Here is a 23,836-nt window from a genome sequence, read left to right as displayed (position 1 = left end):
ATAAAAATTGCATATAAGTACATTATTATAGAATATTATGATTAACGTAACATTTATTTTTTGAAATTTATTATTTTCTCGAAAGACAATTTATAATTGATAACTATGAGAATGTTGACACGTGTTGCGACATAAGACGCGATTATGATAGCGATATTCTTGGCGCAGAGAAAGAGACAAAGATTTATCACCAGAAATGAGAAGGGAAGGGATAAGATCGAGCAAGGGTAAATGAAGAGTCGCCGAGACATCACTTTGAAACCCTCGCGTTGTTATTTCTGAAACATCAACCGCCCGGTTGCGAGTTAGCCAGAATAGGAACCGAGTAATGAAGACGCAAATGCGATCACGATGGGAGATTCTTAAGGGCCAAGGAGAGGGTTAGAACCCGGAGAAGGACAGGCGGAAGGATCGAGTGACGAAGAATAGGAGGTATACGAGCAAGAAGGTTGGCACAGCTGGCACGCCGAATATAATGTAACGAGGCGCGCTGCCCTTATCTCTTTGCTATTATCTCCGCTCGTTTTCATCGCTCCGACTATCGGACGCGGCGCATCCTGGCCGCGGGATATACAAAAAGTATTATGTAGACACTTACGGTATCGCACACGCGGTGGGACGGGTGCGCAACAATACGAGGTGGAATACGTCCCGTCATCCTTCGCGAGAACCGCTCGTGCGTGACCACGAGCATCTGGTTCTCCATTGGGATCGCGGGTCGCGCCCGACTGTCCGTCTCTCCTCTGTCTCTTCCGTGTCTCCTGCGTTTCGTGACTTCGCCCTGACAGCGGAGGAGCGTCCAGACTCGGATCCCGGCACACGGATATATGACGAATGCGAAAACAACTTATTGTTTCGTTTACGTTGAGCCGCGACGTCGCACGGGCCACGCGAGCACGTCAGAAAAGATGCACGTCGCTTCCGGGAGCGACACGAACCACCGCGACATGCCGTGGCAGGTCTTCCGCGAAGACTCGTGCAAGACCTTTACATGATGGGCGTACGAAAATTGTTCGCAACACAAGATTCCAAGTATTCGTTGTGGTTAAATCTAATCGATGGAAGAAAACGTGAGGAGAAAATAATGACTTTCCGGAACCAATTATAACCGGTTCCAATTTGTAAGCTCTATACATATATATATATATATATATATATATATATATATATATATATATATATTATATGTTTATATATATTTTCTCTGATTTTATTCAATACTCCTTATTGTATTTTTTTTTCTTAATTTTTAATATAGAATCTAACCAAACGCGTGTACATACACGCAGATACAATAACGCATACCATACAATCTAAATATATCTGGTAAGCTTTCTTAATAAACTCTGCGATCAACATAATTTTTTTCTTAATGATAAGGATATTAAAAAAAAAAAAAAAACATTTTTTATACGTAAACCATTTTTACATATTTAAAAATTTATAATTTGCTATAGATAGAAAAAAAAAATTATGATAACAAATATTCGTGACGATATATGCAATGTCACTGTTATATATTAATGTCATGACAACGACATTCTTTCATTGTAAATCATATCATAATATTATATAATTAATATAATATTGTATCTATATAATTAACGCATATGGTGGACAAAAAAGAATCACATACGCAAGAATTTCATTAAATGATTTATTAATAATTGTAAAAATAAATTTGTTATTATAAGTAAAATTTTCTTTATATTAAACATATAATATAATTCATTTCCATGAAATCGTACAATTAAAACCAATAAAGTTAATCCTAAAGCACCCTCACAAACCCTAAAAAATCAGATAATAAATTATAAAAACTTCTAAATTTAACAAACTAAAAATTATAATTATTATTAATGATAAATTCAAAATTATTAATTATGGAATATGATTTGCAAGGAAAGAGAACTAATTTGCCAGCCCTGCGTCTTATTGGCGAACGATGAATTGTCTATGGTTTTCGAATTGTTCTCCGAAATGAAACGTATTGATTACCCACGCTCAATGAGCAGTGGGCACTCGTATCGGCCGACGCATCTGCCTCACTTGGTTTCTTTCTTCCTTCGATGACGACGATGACTCGTCGTCTTTTGACAGAAAAAAAAGGCGAGAGGAAGAGAAAGAGGGGAGAATGATATCCTCGTCTCGAATAACCCGTCCGCCCTTGATGTCGCCGCGATGAACGAAACGATCGACGGTGAATAATCATGCACCGATGATCCTGAATGCCTCCGATGACAATGAGGCGTCGACCCGACTCGATCACAACTCGTTTATGTCCGCATTATCGATTTCAGAAAGGTCGACAAAAGATTCTTAATTATGATACCGTAGATATACGTCGTAAACATCACGCTATCGCTACTCCACCATCTACTCGCGATAATTGCGCCAATGGGCAAATTGTAAAAAATAATACGGAGCATTTTGAGCAAGGATTCCATCTTTTGCATCAAGTTTTATTCTTATTGATAAATATAGACACATTGCGTGACAAATAAATTAAAATTCTATACTATTCCATTTAGGAGATTTCTTTTCAGAAATAAAATCAAGGAAAACACAGCAGTTATTTTAAACTGTCAAAATATAAATAGTTTGTAAATTATAAGCGATTTAAAATTAAATTTATAAAAGAGAATTTACAGAGAGACAACATCCAATCTAAATCTTTATGTGGACAAACAAACGAAAAGGGGTTAATTCATTACTCAGCCACTTCGTGTTTTAGCAAAGTACGGCAACTGGAACGAATAGACGAATCGCGGGACTATTAGAGCGTCTGCCGTGAGGACGGGCTGAGGGATTGCTTCGACAGAGCGATTACAGTGGTCGACGTGTTCGAATGGAAAAAAGAGGGAGAGAGAAAGGGAAAAAAAAAATTGGCGATACCAAACAACGGGTCGAGTCTACGTAGAGAGGCCGGCGGTGGGGTCGCGTTTTTCCGGGCTGAACTAATAGACTCCCGCCCGCTCGCTGAACTCCGCGTGCACCCTCTCTCTCTCTCTCCACTCACTCTTCCTCTTCCTCCCCTTTCTCTCTCTCTCTCTCTCTCTTTCTGCCTCCCTCACTCTCACGCTGAAATAAAAGTTCGCCGTGACCCACCACCACGACACCTGTTGAACCATTGGCCAGAGCTGGTTTTCCAGCCAAAAAAAATCGGCAATTAGCGTATGAAGCCTGTCCATCAAGGTCGGCTGAAAAAGAGTTACGATGACAAAGAGAAAAAGAGGCAGGATAGAGTGAACGAGGACGAGAGCGAAAAAGGAAAGTGCGTCGAAAGGGACGAAGCGCGAGTTCTGAAAGCCGTTCATCGGGATCCGATCGCTCGTTCATGTCGACGCGCGTGTTCCATAAGTCAAAAGAAATATTTGACTGCCAACGAGGAAGAATGTACTAAATAAATTTGTTTCGCGCAATATTTACCTGCTATCCATTTATGCGTGAAGAATGACACATTACGAGCTTCATAATTCATTTTATGACCCACTGTAATACACGGGCCATGCTTCTCGATAAATATCTTGACATACTTTAGGTACATAAAACAACATAAAAAAAAAAACCAAATAATAAAGCACAAATAAAACAAAATAAAATCACTTAAATAATAAATTGCGCGAAGAGAGAGAAGTAGGACAAGAACATGCAAAATAATCCAAAAGCATAAAAAAAATAATAGTAATATAAATGTCACAAGAGAGAGAGACAGAGAGAGAGAGATTATATCATATATAAACTCTATAGGAAAAATATAAAATATTTTTAGCTAGTATAAGGGTTTATAAATCGCGGTGTTAAACAGGAAGTTCATTCGAAAGAAATAATAGCCGGCAGTTTGCGAAGCTACAAAACGACGCGATATATTCGACGAGCAGTAAATTGGCGAGCGTCCGCAATTTGGCGCCGATCTATATAGACACCGCTATCTGCATAAGAGACATCGCGGTCTGATTATGCATTCGGTTGTTGCGTAAGAGCGAGTGGAAGGGAAGAGCTGACGGTGATTGACGGTTGACAGAATTGACTGACGGGCAGACGCGACCCAAAGGGTTGACGAATGGCCCTCGGTGGCTAAGCGAGCTTTCTAGCCGCAGCTCAGTCCAGCGATCCGCAGGAAATGCATCACGATCCGCGTCAGGTGCACGTCGAATCTCCCATTGTACACACTGGCCGTGTCGTTATCTGTTTATCGCAAGTGTCCACGCTGGATCGCGCAATTCCCAACCATTTCGCGTTTACCCACAAATGTACAGATACAGAAACGATACTTGTTTCGTGTATTTAGTTTATTTACCGATTGTATGGTAACCGCAAAACAAAGGTACGTGTAATAATAAAACAATCTACCGAACGAGCTGAACTCTTCATTTTAAAATAAAGACATCTAAACATTGTATCTTGTAGTAATTTTTATTCAATTTTGAAAACATACCCGCGATAAATATATACACGTGCTTTGTCTCTGAATATAAATAGTAAAGAAAAAATATATAATAAGATATCTGTTTAAAAATATTCAATTTTTTCGACATCTAAGCTAATGTCATTAAATATGTCAGTAAACAGAATGAAAAACATTTGGCAGAATATTACATACAATTATCAATCTTAATTAGGAAACTGGAAAAGGAGATCGTATAAAATTGAAATCCTATTCCTCGAAATCTCTCGCGATACACGATAGTAACTTTTATGCAGCGATACGGAGTTCCTACTTTACGAATAATATGATATTCAAAATGATTATACGTTTCGGAATTACGTAATATCGATCTCCCGGTCGAATGGTCTTGGACGTACAAATATCTATTCGGCGAGTAACGTGAGAGAACCAATCGTCGTACGTTCGCAGCCACGACGGCGATTCGCCAAGAACGGAGGTCGAAAATGGAAATTTACGAGGCAGATTCCAGGATAAATGCTGCAGCGTATCGAACAGCTTTTAGGGCAATGGGTCGTGCGTTCTTTCGAATCGGTCGTGGCCGCATTTTAGGATTAACCGGGTATTCCTTCGACTCCTTTGAAATGCTTTCCCGGACTCTATAGTAGCTAGTGGACTGCCAGTACATATCACGCAACGTACATACATATGTATCCTTTGTTTCTTCTCCGTTGCAGGATATTACTGCACAAAGGTCAAGCGTCATCCTTGAGCGATGGTATACCAGCCATTTAACCGTATTATTTCATCACATTCGAGAATAGAAGCTTCCGTATTTCATTCCCCGATCGCGCGTCATAACTTTCCTTGTTTTTTAATAGTTAAACCAGTTAAACCAGCGCACCGTTACGTATCGTAAGATGAATGCTTGATCTAAATCAGTAACCGAGATGCGGAATCTGCTGTATCATTTAATTCGTTTCGTATGGAAATGTGCGGTAAATATTCCATAGAGATAAATTTTACATTTTAATAAATCTCACATTACGAAATTAATTAGAAATTAAATCAAATTTTCTGCTACATTCCTTAAATTTAATAGTTAATATTTTTATCCTCGACGACTCTGTAATATTGATAGAAAATACTTTTTCTTTAAAATATATTGCGAAATATATAACGCATAATTTATAGCAGATGAATAAGTAAGCCACAGACTCAAATACTACAGCTAAATAAATAACATTCCAGATTATATACATTAATTATATTTTTATGCTAACTAGCGTTGAAAAAATTTTTGAAGCTACAAGATCAAGAAACATGTCTGCGAACATAAGACTTGAAATATATTTTATCTCAATTCAAATTATCATTTTTCATACTCGCTGACGTTTGATTTGCGCTTTACAATTGTCCTTCACGCGTTGCAAATTCTTTCGAAGGATCATAAGAGGAGCAACGATACCACGAAAAGGCTCGTCTTAAGAAACGGGCGCTCATTCACGTTCCGCGTACGTGTTTACCCGTGCGTGTGCACAACGAGCGACAACGAAGGATCCATCCACCCCTTTCGCGATCCTTTCGTATTTCCCGACTACCCCCTAGGACCTGCGGCGCGTCGGAAGACGAGGGGCACTGCGGGGCCACACGGGACGGTATGTTTATTGCTCGAAGCTATCTCTTCTGGCGAGGGTGGCTGCCGCGTCACACGGGGTCATTTTCATAATTCGGCCGTTCGTATTCTCCGCGGCCGCGCGGCTCGAATCGAACAACAGCGCGCGGCCTCCGCCGCGAGAACGCTTCTCTCTCTCTCTCTCTCTCTCTCTCTCTCTCTCTCTCTCTCTCTCTCTGTATGTATATATATATATATTTCTCTCGCTCACTTTCATCGCCAGTTTTCCTCCTGCTCTTCTTCTCCCTCCTTCTCGTTCACTTCCATTCTTCGCCTCCACCTTTTCAGATGTTCGCCTCTCTTTGGTTGACTGTCTATCCTCTCTCCTGCCTCTCCTGCGGCACCCATGAGTCTCCTTGTCGTTATCTAGTGTCGTCTTGATGCAATACTTTCCTTCTTCTTCTTCTTCTTCTTCTTCTTCTTCTTCTTCTTCTTCTTCGCTTTTTGTCCTTTTCCTTGCGCGCGTTTCCATCGACTGCTCTACATTTTTCCTATATCTTTACCTGAATTCCTTTCCTTTCTCTCTCTCTCTCTCTCTCTCTTTCTCTCTCGTTCTCTCGTATCACTGCAATTGTCCTCGGTCTCCCTGCGTGGCGGCTGTAACACCGCTTCTCGGTATATGGCCTCGTATCGATGCGGCATCTTCCTTCCGAACCATCTCTCCCCTTTCTAGATTCGCGAAGCTTCTCTCCTAGTTTCACCCATACCACGATATTGCGGTTGTAAGCCTTCATTTCGATATACAGTCGTGTATCTATAATGCGGACGTCCCTCTTCTTCCTTCCAATTCGTTCCCGCAATCGGCGAGAAAAAGTAACAAAGTAGGAAAACCGAAGGACTGGCTCTTTCTCTCACTGTCTGCTGATCTATTGCTCCGTGTATACTGGATCGATGCGGGCCAATCAACCGCCACAAGCCGACCATGTCGTCTTCGGTATGACCGGAAGAAGAAAACGCCTCTTCAGTTTCCCGAACTCAGCAGGTTTGTCTTCCAATCCTTTCACGCATTTGACGCTTTTGGGAACGCGACTCGTTTCACATTTTATGACTGAAGTTGGATGATTTACGCCGCCGTGTCCATATTTCGCGATCTGACTTTTTCTTTATATCCTTCTTTCGTCGATACGAAAGATAACAGAAAAGGATTAAGAGCGGCATGCAATAAGAGTTGGTAGTTTCGAGGATGTATGTGCTTGAAATGTCAGCCGTACTTAAGAAGTTCTTTGTTTTCGTCGGCGGAAAACCTGTTTGGAATTCGATACAGCAACGGAATACTTTACGTCCTTCGAGCGATGCCTTTAACTCGCGTTGTATCATGTCATGAATTTTCCTTCGTGAAAGGATTCTTTATAAAATTCTGAGAAATTCGTTCAATCGGCTGTTTGTTACTCCGCCGGGCAATCAAAGTATTCATAATATATTGCATCGATTACAAAGAATATCGAATTTATCGTTTTGAATATTAAACAATCCTTGATTTTCATTATTCCAATAAAACCGATTCAAACACATGTACTATTTTAAGCCTTTCCATTCGTTTTAACATTTTAATCTCACCGTATAAGATTGGCTAGATATAATTTGGGATACGTTTCACCGAAGTTAATAATGTAAGTAATGGAGATTGTTTCGAAACTAATTGAGATATGTACTTTGGTATATTGTCGCCATCAAAATCGTTATAGCACTTTAGGATCGTGAACGAGAAACACGATCTTTATTTAAACGACTACCAACCGCTTTTATATACGCACGAGGAACGCTGCAAATATAATTAATGCGATAAATAAGATTTTCTTTTCGCATGAACGTAATAGCAGAAATATAATATGTATTTCAATACGTCGCGATCGACAATATTGTTGGACGGTTTAAATAAGCAGCTCGTAGAAAAGATGGTGTATGATCGACATCACTGATCGCCAAGTCGATAAACAATCCTGTCGCGATAATTCCGAGCTTTCTTTTCACCACGAGGAAACTTGGGTCATACGCGTGGCGAGATTATTCGTTCGCGCCCGTTCTCTGTATGACATACCGACGATACCCAGCAGGTGCGATGTGAGATACGACGTTGTCGTAAGTAACGATTGTACTCGCGCTCAGGAGAAGTACGGTCGCGCGGGTCGGACCGGCCGGGCCGACCTTCGTCGAAGGTCCGGCGATTCTGAAAAAGCGAGTTTGCAGGAGTCGTCGCTCCTGCAAAAAAAAAAAAAAAAAATGCATATAAAGGTTCTAGACAGCAGAATATAAATCAATTTGTATTGATGTCAATATGAATTGAGATATAAGATAGCAATGAATCGTACAATGCAATTTCTATTTTTATTTTTGTAATTTTCATCATAATCCAATTAATAATCCGTTTTTTATCGTATTGCACATTCAGGACATATAATTATATTTAATTTTTTTTTTTTTTTTATATTTCAATCTATAAAATGTGGTCAACCATAAAATATGTAAAAAATTTGGACACATGTAAAAAATAATATCGAATTAAATTTTAGGTAAGAATTTTTTTTTTTTTAACGTATGATATCAACTTTTTTATTTAATTCAAAGATACTCTATATTTCGCGCGCTAGTTTCCGATACGTGTTAGGAATAAGATTCGTACGAATGACATACACGATCAAAGTTGAACAATAGTTTGTGACTTGAAAGGGAGGGAGAAAAAGAGAGATAGAAATGAGAGAGCGCGAAAGAGACCCTAGCGCTATATTAACCCTAATGGCTCGCGTGGATATAAAGCACATCCCGCGCATATACTAACTCGTTATTATTGCCGCATAAATAACGCGATAATCCTGCCGTGGCGATGGAAGTGCGAGGGTTCGGCTGAAGCTGCCACGCGGAAGCTGCCTTCGTGGCAACCCCCTGTCGACGGTAGCGAACCAGCCAGTAGGAACGAAGGATTTTGCAGAATGATACTCGACTCTCTCTCTCTCTCTCTCTCTCGGAGAGGCTGACTAGCTTAACGAACTTTGGTATTACGTGCTATGATCATTGCCAACATGCGTGTATATGCGTTAAACACGCACTTTCAACACAATTATATTCTATACGGATAAGATGCATATAATGCGAACAGCATAGCTACTATTTTCTTTGCTAATTATAAGCTCTTTCCTTATCAGAAATTTATAGCGTTAATTCTTTTGCAATGCTAAGTATTTTGATAATTAAATTTCAGAGATTTAAGGACCTCAAGATTAAAGATAAAATTCTTTTCTTGAAAAAAAAAAAATGTTATAAACAGAGTAGAAAATACATACGTATAATTGACAACGAAGGCACATTGTAACGGATCCAGTGCTTATCGGTATAAAGATAATTAAAAGTGTCCAAAGTGCTTCCATCCGTTAGAATAATTGCAGTGACGAAATTTGCGATTGGACGTCGGGGAGAGATTCGGGCGCTCTTTAAGCTTTCGCGGCGTTTTCTTGATATCGCCACAATAAAAGGCAAGTCGGACGTTGGGGCAAAGACAGCGAGCAAATGGGAAGGAAGCAGGTAAGGAAGGAGAAAGGAAACAAGATAGAGAGACAGAGAAGAACAGAACACTCCGTCGAGGGATGCTGGAGGGCTTGCTGGAGGCTCTGCCTTAGCTGGCAGGGCGTGCGTCAATAAGCGTCCATCAGCCGTAATGGCAGTGAGCGCCACCTCGGATGCATTTAGATGGCTGTTTAGCCCCGGTTGTCTCGGTGTGGCCTGAAATCTCCTTCCCCGCAAAACCCCTCGCCGCTGCCAGTGTCTAGTCCCGACTGTTGTACAGCCCCGTAAGATCCAACGTCGTCGCCTCCGTCTTTTGTAGGCAAAGCTGTCCGGGCACACCCGAGTAATTAGACAGTCCAGTACCATTTTACCCCGCGCCTTTTAATTAATTTGTATAAATTCTCGAGTGCATACCATTCCTAGCTATGACTTACTTACGTTCTCGTGGAAAGTTGCTCTTTAACGTCGACCAATGTACAATATTTTGCTTCAGTTTCGCAGAATACATAATACAGATGAAGAGGAGACAGTACAGAATTTCTTGCTAACCGCTGTAACATAAAAAATAAAATAATTAGATTGTATAGATATAGATATATGACTGTGATATATCACATATTAACGTGAAATTGATAATACATTTTAATTTATCAAGTCTTACTACTGGTTTTTCAATTTTATTTTATTTTAATTTTATACGATTGACTAGAAAACTATTGAAAGTATCTCAGAATCTGGGAAACATAAATGCTAGAAGCGTACAATTTCCATTGAAATTTAAACTTTAGATTGGTATCGAGTACGGCAAGTTTGACAATGAATTTTAATCCGCCTGTTACGGACATGATTACTTGTTCAATATTACGGATAATAACACTGATGAAAAATAAAAAAATAATTTATCATATACAGGGTGACCCATTTTAACTTAGGCAGCCAAATAACTCGAAAAATAAGCACACTACGAAAAAATGTTTAGAATCAAAATTTTGTCATTTCGAGGGGGACGTACAATGACGTTAAAATGAGCCCCCCCACCCCTTCCCCTGGGCGGTGAGGGGGGGCAAGTTTGAAATCTTAAATGGGAACCCCTATTTTTTATTGCATATTCGGAATCTTTGGCTAAAAACACATACAATTTGTCTGAAACATTTTTCTCGATTCATGATAGATGGCGCTGTAATCGACGAAATTCAATTTCTTCGATTTCTCTTACTGAGAACCCATGCTTACGATTCTGCAATAAATTAACAATAAAAATACCACGTTTTCATTGTTAATACTCGAAATTAGTCTTAAAACAAACTTCTCATTATTTTTTATTACTCATTAATTACTTCTCAAGAAACTGCTTGACTGATCGTAACAATCTATGTGCCGTAGTTTGAGGGATTCCCAGTTCTCGTTCTATTTGACGGGTACTAATATGGGGATTTTGATGAACCATAGCCAAAACTGCGAGCAATCTAGGGTCATTATTATTATGAAGTCTATTCCTTCGCCTTTCGCGATGAAGTGGATTATTACGAGATCTCCTTTCAATGTTTATAATTTGTTGATCAGTAGGATGGCGGCGATTTGGGAATCGCTCCGCATAAGTACGGGCAGTAAGTCTGTAATTTCTACCACATTCGCCAAAGGTTATAAGAATATCGACTACTTCTGTAGGCGTATAATTTGCCATTTTACCAGAATTTTATCAGAGTACAAATGTTAAAAAAATACATAAACACTTGTGACTTTGGCACTAAATGGACAAAATTTTGGAGGGATACTTAGAGGAACTCCATCAGATGGAAAGTCCAAAATGTCTCGGTACTTTGCACCATTCAAGTTGCCTAAAGGGCAGGTTACGCTAAAAGCAGTTTCTTGAGAAGTAATTAATGAGTAATAAAAAATAATGAGAAGTTTGTTTTAAGACTAATTTCGAGTATTAACAATGAAAACGTGGTATTTTTATTGTTAATTTATTGCAGAATCGTAAGCATGGGTTCTCAGTAAGAGAAATCGAAGAAATTGAATTTCGTCGATTACAGCGCCATCTATCATGAATCGAGAAAAATGTTTCAGACAAATTGTATGTGTTTTTAGCCAAAGATTCCGAATATGCAATAAAAAATAGGGGTTCCCATTTAAGATTTCAAACTTGCCTCCCCTCACCGCCCAGGGGAAGGGGTGGGGGGGCTCATTTTAACGTCATTGTACGTCCCCCTCGAAATGACAAAATTTTGATTCTAAACATTTTTTCGTAGTGTGCTTATTTTTCGAGTTATTTGGCTGCCTAAGTTAAAATGGGTCACCCTGTATACATCCATAAAATAGAGAATTTAAAGTATTTTCAATTTTTTATAGTCACAACTCGTAGCGTCTGAATTCGAATACCATTCGCGCGCTTATTTGGCATTTCTCCGATTTTTTTTTTTTCGCTTCTATTTACAACCCGCCGCAGTTTTATGCCAAGCCAAACAGCGATCATTCCATCCGCCTCCGTAATCTACCATCGTTCCAAGTACGACAAATACGACAATCCACGCCTGCCTGCCTGCCACAGAGAACCAACTCAGTCCGCTATCTGGTCCTTGTATATACCAGCGTGTTTTGAATGGTTCTCTTTTTCGTTCATATGTCAACGTGCTGTATATCGTCGAACCCGATGGAACGTCCAGACCGCCGCAATCGTCTTCCCTGCCTACACTCGCGATCAGAATGGTCGTAAAGTAGATATCGCGAACCGCCGAAAAACCGTACCCGAAAGCGAGAATTCGGCTCCGCCGCCCAGCTCGGTGTATGCTTTTGCACACACGCGGCGTATGCAAAAAAGCCCGGTCGAGGGCTGCAGGATCGTCGCTGAGCTCGGACTCGCGAGGATTAAGGACATTATTAACGGGCGTACCGTCGACCGACATACTTACGTCCGCTCGGAATGCCCCGCGATAAATACAACTCGGTGGCTGCCGAGCAGCGACGAGGAGGCTGGTGTTTAAATAAAATCAGTATTTTATGTTACGACGGCCGTTCTTCGATCGAGGACGGTGCACGCCCGCGTACAGGATAATACACTAGCCGCAACAACCGACAATCGTCCGTCCATCTATCCTATCCAATGTCGGACGACGCGCTTATAATGGTAATGATCCTTGTGCGTTGGTCTAATGGTATTTATATTTACTAGAGAAATCAATGGTCTCGATTTAGGAGGGCTCTCTCTCTCTCTCTCTCTCTCTCTCTCGAATAGACGAAAACACAATTATAAATCAAGTCGGACAGAAAAGGCCAACGTCAAGGATCGTAAGAACAGAATGAGAGATGCCTCGCTCTCGCTTTTTCTTTTATCTCACTTGTCTCTCTCCCTCCCTCTCTCTCTCTCTCTCTCTCTCTCTCTTCCTCTCAGTCCCCGCCAGATGAGAGGAGGATGAACCGCGATAAGGCCTGGGCTAATGAATGCTGACGCGCCGCGCCGAACGTGCAGTCACCAAAAAGAAGTTTGCCGGCCCTTGGAGCGCGGACGCTCGCGTACACGTTCACGCTCGGACCGAGCATACCTCGGACAGAGGTTTGGTCCGGTGTAACTCCGAGTAAATGTGGGTCGTAATGTATGCCGTTGACGGGGCCGCCCTGTTGGATGCCCGCGCCGACACTAAACAACCTGATGGACCGCGATATCCTGCCACCGACGCGTCATCAGGACGAATCTACGTCCGAGACGCGGAGTTCGACGAATACTCGGAAATTGTCCTCTTAAGAGAACACGGCCCGTGTTCATAGATTAGCGCATGTGTCTGGTATTCTAGAATCCGTTGACAGTTCGCGATTAAGTAGAAATTTAATGAACGGATATAAAACAGGTTCTCGCATTTGACAGCCGTTGAATAGACAATTCGAGATAAAGACGTGAGAGGCGAAATAATATCCATGAGAAATTCGAAGCTGCTTTCACGAACTAATCTAAGAATTATATAGTAATTTGGCTAAAGAAATTCGCATTTATAAATAAGCGATCATATCGAGAAAAGTAAAAAAAAAAAAAAAAAAAAAAAATCTCGATCACGAAGGACACGAAATTTTTCTAGTTTCCTCCGCGGCATCGAGGATCCCCGCTATCGGAAGGAGACGCGGTAAAATTTTCATTCTCCAACCTCGATATCGATACTTGAAATATACAGGCGTGTAGTAGACTACGCCATAGGTACGAAATATTAGACAAGAGGTCCGCGGCTGGGAAGGTATCGGATGGGCAGTGCCCGGGCTGGATACAACAAAGTTGTGGCTGCAGCGATGATTTAGTCCCGGCCTTAATGGAGCTATAAATACTAGCTTTTCGATAACGCGAGGAGGATGAGGGGATACCGGGTCCCGTCCTGTACGATACTCGGCAGGATCGTAGGTTTGGCTTTTGCGTCGCGGTTACTTCGCAGATTAGGAAGTAGCCTAGCAGTAACCTCGAAATTCGCCAACAATTATCTATTTCGCGAGAAGGTCTCTATGGAGTATATTTTTTTTTACGTATTTATTATTCAATAAACGATCTACAATATATTATCTGTATATAAAATCCTCCGCGCATCTTTATACTAATTTTTAAATCAAACTATTACATATTTTAATTCTTGTATAATCTGTTCATCTTGAGCAAATACAAATAATAAATGGAACATTTAATCAAATTTAAAGTTATCAAATTAACTTTTTTTTTTTTTTTTGTAATTAAGGTCTCAATTTAATCGTATTTAATCATATAATGTAATATATATTTAGAATATAAAAAATTGAAATTATAGTAATTACATAATTCTTAAAATAAAACTAATCAATAATTCCGTTCGGCAAAATAAACCAGTCGTAATTCGATAGGACATTTTTTTATCGTAAATGGCGTTCACACCCATTTGAAAAGATCCTGCGAGCGAAGCTCGGCTGCCTCGTCAAGCGCAAACATTTTGCACTTATCTCAGCGGCCGTAAATATTGCTCATAGAATATTACGGGGCCATAGATCTCACCCTGTGTCATCCTCACCCTCATGCGGTGGCGGTATTCGAGCCTTTATCGAATAAACGACCTGCATAATCACCACCCCTTCTTTCTCGCAATCGCTCTTCTTCTCATCGATCCCCTTCCCGCGCACTTCTCTTCATTTATTCGCAATATCGCGCACATGCAGACTCTTGATACAAATCCGGATATTAATTTTCCATTATTACAAGTTTCGCAAAATTTTAAAATCACTTATACATCTTATATGTGGAATGCATTTTATTTTACAATTAATCTTAGTAATACTCCCTCTCAATTTACGCTAGAAGATTACTATCTGCAACACAGAGCTTGTACAATTTCTACATTTTCTATAATTAAATATAACGATGTAGAAACCGTTAAACTTTTGACGTATCAACCGTCAAAGTCTTTGGATAAAATAAATCTTTCGCTTCCCTTAATAAAGGAAGAATAGAGAAAACAGGTGAAAGAGGGTAGGAAGCGACAGAGGAGCAATTAATGGAGAGATTAAAAAGTCGAGGAAGGCGAATACCGGAATCGTCGAGTACACGACGCCCGGATAATCGTATCCCGCGCGTAGCAACGGTATACATATGTATATGTACGCGTACGTTCGTGTGTGTGTGTGTGTGTGTGTGTATGTGTGTGTGTTCGTCTACAGGAGAGTAAAGGCGAGGAAAGATGCTGCATAGTAATTAATGGCGGAGCCAGTTTGTCACAAATCACATGGCCCGTCCTATAACTCACTGTGCTGACGTATATTTAAATAGAGCCCGATAGACCGAGAATGCCCTCGTGGTACCGTGAGCATGCGCCTATTTCTACGACATCAAAAACGATACGGTTGACGAACAGCAGCTTCTAATCTTATTTTAGGTTCATATGTTCATGTAAGAATTAATTATATTGTAAACATTTACTATATTCTCTCGTTTATAATATGACATTTTTTAAATTATATAATTTAAATGTTATACTAGAGAAAAACACAATTGATATAAAATTTGCATAATTATGTACATGTTCATTCAAAGAAATAGAAAATATTTGCTTAATATTTTCTTGATTAAAAAAGTCTTCTTTTATTATTCTAACTTCTTGACTCATTATAATACGGCTATCGAGTTATGAAAAAATTTATCTTATGAAAAAAAGCTGTCTTGCAAATCTCTCCCTTTTTTATAATTTATCATGTAATTATGCAAGAACGAAAAGAAAAATTTTGATACGCGATAAAACGCGAGTTTCTGCCCACAGACGGTTAACGACAAAATTCCACATTGATAGTTTACCAATTTCAGAATCGGCGCTAAATAATCGCCGCCCATACGAACTCGCGTAACATGCCGATATCCGCCTCGAGTCTTGCTCCGTGAATTTACAATAATGGAAATTACACGGTCGAGTACTTTGCATAAATTTCTCGCGAGACTCCGGGGTTACTTTTGACAATGTAAGATATTGGTCGCGATAAGTACGACTTATCCGTGATTACGGCATACTGTGAAGCAACGCGACATGAAAGGTCCTTGATTACGAACTAAGAACCACCGAGACACTTCATATTTTAGAACCGCGGGATGTTCGCGCGCTGTTTAGATACGAGATTCGCCCATCGCAGAGCGAGAGATAGCGCCGTGCATTGATATTGAATATATTTTGCCCGCTAGATACCACACTACGGTATTAGTGTTTATTGCTACCGGCTATCCTCCGCAACCTGTTCAGCCCTTTTACCACGCGGATCGTGAATTAACTATTCCCGAAGCAGAAAGAGACGACGAGGATCCTCAACAACGGCAATGGATTTCGAAGCGATCGATTAAAACGATGTGTTTATGGCGTGAGATGTCTATACCAAGATGACTCTTGTAACAGTGGTATTCGAAATGATATCCAATAATCTGTTGATAAAACAAACTTGTCGTTTGTTACATATTTCGAGGGGATTGATATAATAGCAAATATACAAGTATATAGCATCACAAAAAGCTACAATATTGGGAGATCTTTATTCGACGTATATGAGTGACGTTATCACTCGACTTGAAGCACGTGACGAATATAGAAAAAAAAAAACATCGCAAATGCAAAAGGAAACAGGTAGACAATGGCTTTTGCAACAGCTACTTGTCGCTGTGCCATTGTAGCAGTCGGACTAAATGTAACACAGCCGTATCATTGTGATAAATCGACCAGGTATGAAAGTGATCGTAATAGAACTTACAGGAAACAGCTGTTACAATGCATGTCGTTAAGTAGTACAGTCGCCTTTACGATCGCCGCAAGTTAAGTAGTTTCTTATTCTCAGACTACAAACCAAGTAATAAACAACAGCGATAATTGTGATAAAATCTACTTTATCGCTCGCATTAAGGATACACGGTAATGCCGCGATTACAACTTACACGCGCAGTTATCTTTAATCTGGGACTGAATCATTTAAGACAGACGCGTAAGATGGACCGGATCTATGAATGCAACGGGCTTGAGAAAAGCGATGCTACGAATTTTCGAGACAACGATACTCGGCTTAGATTCGTTGCCGGGTCCTCCAAGTGATAAAGAAAGTAGGAAACGGATATCCTTTTGTTTGAATCTAGATATCGTCGCGAAAATATATAATTCTCGGGCTCGTTCGTACATGTACCATGTCAACACTATGAACTATTCGTAAAACTTTAATAATGTGCGAAATCGTAAATTATTTTTTAATTATAAAATCATTCGTTTAATTAAAATTTAAACCTATGCATACACGTTGTAATTTATTGCCATCACGCATCATTGATTTCTTCCTTTACTTCAAGGAGACCGTGATAAGCCCGGGTTATTCTGTTTCCGCGGGTTCTTCGCGTTTGATGAGGTGTACGCGAGTACATATTTTCGGTACCAGACATGATAACCCCTATAGACAATAGAGGGATAAATCCAAAGAGGGAGAAAGAGAGAGAGAGAGAGAAAGAAAGAGATGCTCCGTAGGCGGACGGATGCGAGATAACGCGCGGTACCGCCCGACACACATCCATCTCGCGCGGCCTGTAATTATCCATGTTCAAGCGAAATAATATACGAGTGTGAGAAAGAGGGAGGGACGGTCGGCCGTTATACGTACGGGAATTGCACCGTAGCCGCAAAGTCTTATAGGTCTTATAGTCTTGGATATAGAGGCGCGACGAGACAGAGGTGCTCGCTACGATCCTCCCTACGCGGTGGAGGATCACATAAATCCAAAGACGGTAGCCTCTTCCCCCCCCCCTCCCCCCCCCCGCCCCTACTTCGATCTTTTCCTATTACCCTTGACTCGGAAACACTTTACTGTATCCATCGACTCCGCGTGTGTTCCTTCTTTCTCATTTTTAAAGATATTAAGATTCCGTCTTGTAGTTTCTCAGCAGACTTGCCGTACAGATTCTGTTCTTTAAACGGAAGTAGAAACCGGAATTATATAAAATTTGAAAAACTCTAGATAATTTACTTAATTATATAAGAAAATTAACGATCGCATTTTATATAATATGTATATAAGGAACTAAACAAATATGTAACTATATTTGATTTTGAATTATTATTTAAAAAAAAAAAAAAAAATTCATATTAATATACATTTTTATTTAAATTTATTCTTTTTACCCCTTCCAGAGAATGGTGAGATTTTTAAAAAGATAGAGATTAAAATTAATGCTAAAAGATTTCTCTTAAAATACAAGCTAAAAAAATTTATTAATTTGAAATTTTTTCTGTTATTATACAATGTTAATTAAATATGAAAAAAAAAAATAAATAAATATCAGATCTCGGATACTTTTTTAATAGATTGATATTTGAACTGGTAATAAAGTTGTTCTCTAAAGTTCTATCAATAAGAAAGCTATATCAAAACAATATGCATCATAGAGAGAGAGAGAGTAATCAGTCCCCAATCTGATGTCGGAGCAATTTGCATCCATTCGATCACTTCGGTCATCTCATCGAGAATGTGTTCGTTGTATCGCGGCACGCAAAGCTGCGATAATTCCAGCAATCACGGATTTTCCTGATGATTGTCACCGTTAATTTCGCAACGACATAGAGCAACGCGTCGTTATCGTTTCATCAGATACATTGGCAAGCGTGTTAGACTGTTTCCAGGATTAAGCGGCGACGTCGGTCTTTAAAAATCGTAGGAGATGATGCGAAATCCCGCATCCTTTCCTGGATGAACGACGATGGAAGGCGCGCTCGGACGACCCTCGATCAACAATCAATCGTGAAGCGGCCGCGATTATTTCACGTCGGTTTAATTAGCACGCGGCGCCGGTACGCCTGATAAAAGTCAACGGAGAGAAGCAGCTAGGCGGCTATCTCACGGGAATCTGATTTATAGCGAGTGACCATCGCGCACACGCAAACGCGCTACGCGTATGCGCGCGTGTATCCACGTGAACGTGACAACGAAGCGAGCGTCGACGTGATTGTGCACGTGTGCGGTGAGGGAGGGGCTCATTAGAGCATACAAATATCCTGAGCGGGGGATGGAGTTTGGGGATTCAACGACAGAGAGAGAGAGAGAGCGAGAGGGATAGACATGTTCCCTCAGTTAGAGTGTCGAGGGGTGCGGTCGGAGAATCGGGGGGAAACAGGTGAGGCCTCCGGTCGCTGACCTGTCACCTCGTCCGCGTCACCTTTCCTATGCCAAGACTCATCCTCGGGCTCGACGTATTCCGCGTTCGCTAGCATAGCCGACAAAGCATCGCTACAGTTCGAACGTCATGAGTTCGCGGGATGGATAATAAGAGGACGATCGATAAAGAAAGGCAAACTGTGGCTCGCCATGATCGAGGCCATTCGTGGGCGCGCATTGACGGCGTAGCTCTCGTTGAAAGAATGATTGCGCGGCGACGGATAAAGAGCCTTTCAGAAATAAGTAATCTTGATCGCCAGTCTATCATTTATTAGCCGCGACGTCTCGCTGCAATGTATTGCAACAATGACTCCAACTTTCCTCGCGATTACATTTCTGTACTAAATCGTTATAACCGTGTCGTAAAGATGGAAGGAAATTCTTGCAACGATTGTCTCGTTACAACTGTTTGCGATCAAAGAGACAATCGCGTCAATCGAGAAAGAAGTGATTAGATAATATCAATAAATCGTAATTCATTGCGTGTAAGTTCAAAAATTTATTTTATCAAAAATTATCTATAAGACGTTAATAATTTTATGAGTAATTAAAATTTTAAATTTTAAATCGTCCAACAAACAATATAATAAATAATTATATTTCGCGAATAATAATTATTTTCTAATAATACTTGCATCTTTATACACCATCATTTGACGCAAACGAAATATAAAAATTTGAAATTTTGAAACTTTACATCCTTTCCCATCCTATCATCTCTTCCTACTTACGCCATCTCTTAGCCTAGCAGGAAACTAAAGGTATTCTTAATAATATAAAGAGATGTAATATATATGAAGAGAGAGAGAATCTGTCGTCTGGTGTTCGTGCCGCGATATAATTATTTCTTCCGTCATTGAGATATGAAGGACGGGCGAAACCATATGTCACGCGCATGTTGACGGCAATGGAGCACTCCTGATGCAGGAAGCAATAAAAAAAAGAGCTGCGCGTTATTTCGCGCTCGATAGTATTCTCAAGATCCATGGATGATTTATCTATATCCCGCGGGTATTTCATCGTTAACTGTCACATCTCTGGAAACGGCCGCGTTCTCATGGTCGATGAACGGATAATGCGCGTACAGGCCGTATCTCGCGCGTTACAATGATATTTAATGCATACACAAACCGCGAGCGATAAAATTAGCATTCGACAAGGCGGCGTTGCTTAACGAATGATTAATTCGCCTACGTAATGTCATGTTCCTCCTTTCCCCGCCGCCCCCAAATACCATACCGTTGCGTTCGTATATGTCGTATCCCTAGATCGCGCTCGCGGATTAGATCCTTGATACGACGATCGTGAATCCGCTCCAATATTACACGACCAAACTAGTTTCGCTGGTCGTTCCAAATCGACAGATTTCTACAATCCGACCGTTTAGTTGGCGACTATTTGTACTCATCTTCCGTTACGTTGTATTACAGCTGCGGTTCGCGCAGAGATCATGACCTATTATGGTCTTATTGCAATGCACAAATGCACGATCGCGATCGTCGGTCCTTCCTGCCTGCGCATTATTATCCTGCGGGAGGATTAGGGTCAGCGATCACCTACTTGTTGCCCTTAATTCTTTTTCTCCTACAGTCGTAATAAAACTGAAACGATTTCATTCCAAATTTCGTGCTTTCTTACAATTTATCCCGGCGACACGGATCCTTAATCGCGTGCAATCGCGTATCTTGTAATTCTATAGGCGCGATTTTTACGATATCTTGTCCCCTTGATAATTAGTCATATCATGACTGAAGGAAAGAGTAAATAAAGGCAACACATGTGATAATAATAAAAGTACTCTTAAAAATCTTAAATTATTTTCATAAATTATTATTTTCTTAAATTATTATTATTATTATTATTATTATTATTATTCCACCATATTCATCTTTTAATTGTTAAACGTCATTTTTCTATTTACTAAGATCTTATTCTATTAGACTTTTCAGTTGAATATCTTTGATGATTTATTTTCCGCACACAATTTCGTTTAATCGTTAACTTAATTACGTTATTCTATATTTATGTGTCAGCTGTAGAGATTATCTTATATCCTATTTGAAAATTCTTATTCATGTCCTCTGCGTACAACTTCGTTACACTTGTAAAGAATTTTTTTTTTCTCTTGATGTAATGCAGTGTCAATCTGCCTGAGACGTAATAAAGTGATCTATTCACCACGATCCCCCGAGGGTTGAAACGACCGCCGTAGAAGAAGATCGAGGAAGATCGTGCCAGACCATGTACCCGAGTCTTTTCTTACGTCAGCCTCTCCTGCTTGCCCTTTCGCCCTTTCTCTTTCTTTCTCGCTGACTGAGACGTCAACCCCTCACCCCTCACCCCCCCCCCTTCCCCACCCTTCAACCTCTCGGCATATAACCTTCCTACCTATATCGCATCTCTACCTATCTACCAAACTACTGATCCTCTAGAAAGAAGAGGGAAGGCAATTTGTCGGTCCAGGCGATGCGTATCTTACGCACCGCCTCCATCTATGATCTACGTAATGCGCTCTCATCTTTCATTCTCGTACGTCTTTTCAGTCGAATTGTAAATGAAAATAATCGTGCATCGTGATGTGCGCGCGGCTTCTATTGCCAAAGGATCGTCGAAATTCTGCGATTACGAGGGAGTATTTGAATCTATCATCTTACGGCATCTGATTGAGAGAGTATAAATATTTTTTTTTTTTTTTTTTTTTTTTTTAACAATACGGAATCCTGACAAATTCAAAATCATTGAAAAGGAGCACATTTTGACATCGACAGAAATTTAAATAATAGCAACAGTAAGTATGTTGGAAATAAAATGCTGTTCGCATTTATAGAATCAGATTTGTATTTTCAATATATTTGTAATGTATAAAAAAGGACAAATGTAGAGAGAGTTGGAGATTAATGGCAGAGATTATTAATATTATATAATACATTTAAAAATATATGTAAATATGTAAATTTAAACTTTACATAATAAATCTTTCTTATTATTATTAAATCCGAAAGATTATTCAAAGGATTAAATGTGATATGGAGATAATTAAAAATAGTTATATTGCAAGAGGATAACACGAAGCCGGTGAACTAAGATTGTAAAATGCTGTTTACCAATAGGAGCAACTATGAAAGCGGAGGTTAAACGTAACTGAGCCGTTCTTCGTAGCATCGTGTTAATCCTCGACTATCCTCGTCACGACAGAACGGACACCCGGAGAAATCTCCTCGAGTGAGTTCTCCATTGAGCGATCCTGCGCGATGCGGCACGGAGATCGCGCCTCGAGAGGCCTTGAATTCACCGGCAGTGATTTGCCAAAAAAAAAAAAAAAAAGAGAAGAGGTTCGGCGCGGCGAGGGAAGACGGGGTAGGAGGGAAGGAGACGAGAGGAAGAAACGACGCTTGTCAAACGCGACTGCGGACACCGGTGCACCGCGGATATAATAAAGATGGCGATATAGGAGTCATAATGTAGTGGTGTGCTTGCGATGCACCGATGCATCGGCGCGCATTCCGACGCTCCCACCAAGAGAGAGAGAGAGAGAGAGAGAGAGAGAGAGAGAGAGAGGAACGGGAAGGGGAGAGAAAGAGAGGAGAGAAACGGGGCGAGACAAGACGGGGGATAGTGTCGGAGAAGGCGAAGCGTCGTCCTCCGTCAGCCTCTCACTCACTCGGACTCGGAGCCCGAGACAAGCCCTTACTAATGGAGGAAATAAATTTCGGATTAAATCGTAGCCCGGCTACTTTATAAGGCTGCTTGCTCTCGCTCGTATAGCGAGGCGAGGTGCATGTGCGACGCCGCCATGGGCTCCTCCTGACATCCATAGACGGGTCCACCATGTTCGGCGCGAACGGCCATCCGCCCTCTCTTCATCCCTCCTTCCCTCCCACCGCCATTTCTTCTTACTCTCCTTTTTCAGCCTGCGATCCACGCCGTGGCTCGTCCGCCTGTCTTTGCCTTTCTCCCTTCTTCGTTTCTTCCATCTTATCCGCTGATTCTCCATCTGTTGCCGGTCTCTTCCGCGCGCCGGTGCTCACATAGACGAACAATCAGTGTCCATGTGAAATGGAATATGCTCGCGCGTGCTTCCGAACACGTGTACGTGTGCAATAATACGAAAGAGAGCGTGGCGGAAAAAGGAGATGGAGGAGGCGCGGAACGAAAGAGGTGGGATACCGAAGGGGGAAGTGGTTAGTGGGGGAGTATGACGAGGGGGGGGACGGAATGGAGGAAGGGGGGTAGGGGCAGGAGGGACCACGCTGCGCTGTCCTCCATAAATCTATCAGCCGCGGTTGTATAAATACGACTCAATGAGGCGGCCGTGAATCACCCTGACGTGCTTCATAAGTCCCGGGAGTTTATTAAACCGGCGGGCATTTCTCATGTCGGGGGATAAGATCAATACGGCCGCGCGCGGCCACGGTTGCCCCTAACCTCCGCGGGATCCCTTCCTCATCCCTCAACGTTCCCCCCTTGCCTCCGTTCGTCCAGTCTCACGGACCTAAATAATAAGGTAAATAATAGGAAATAATCGCCGGCTATCGCGTGAGCACGCCGCGGGATTCTGCCTCTCCTAACGCTCACTTTCTTCCATGATGCTGCGATCGGACTAGGGGCACGTTTCT

The 23,836-nt window shown here is 40.9% G+C and overlaps 1 long non-coding RNA gene across 2 annotated transcripts in view; it reads right to left on the bottom strand.

The window, feature by feature from the left end:
- Positions 1–3,241: 3,241 nt before the first annotated feature.
- Positions 3,242–23,836, bottom strand: part of LOC138944787 (uncharacterized) — a 136,870-nt gene continuing 116,275 nt past the window's right edge. The window contains exons 3-6 of one of the 2 annotated variants that reach the window (XR_011448873.1): positions 9,999–10,111; positions 9,341–9,885; positions 6,274–8,261; positions 3,242–3,535 (exon numbers count right to left, since the gene is read on the bottom strand). This is a non-coding gene — a long non-coding RNA (uncharacterized lncRNA). Of the gene's footprint in view, positions 3,536–6,216; positions 8,262–9,340; positions 9,886–9,998; positions 10,112–23,836 lie in introns of those variants that run through there. The other variant, XR_011448872.1, reaches the window with a different exon arrangement.

Source organism: Polyergus mexicanus, unplaced genomic scaffold (assembly GCF_030449975.1).
Source record: "Polyergus mexicanus isolate NDT 795.1 unplaced genomic scaffold, iyPolMexi1.0 SCAF_2, whole genome shotgun sequence".
In the NCBI taxonomy this organism is placed as follows: domain Eukaryota; kingdom Metazoa; phylum Arthropoda; class Insecta; order Hymenoptera; family Formicidae; genus Polyergus; species Polyergus mexicanus.
The sequence above is the reverse complement of the archived record's forward strand: the minus strand, read 5'-3'. Positions and strand labels throughout refer to the sequence as shown.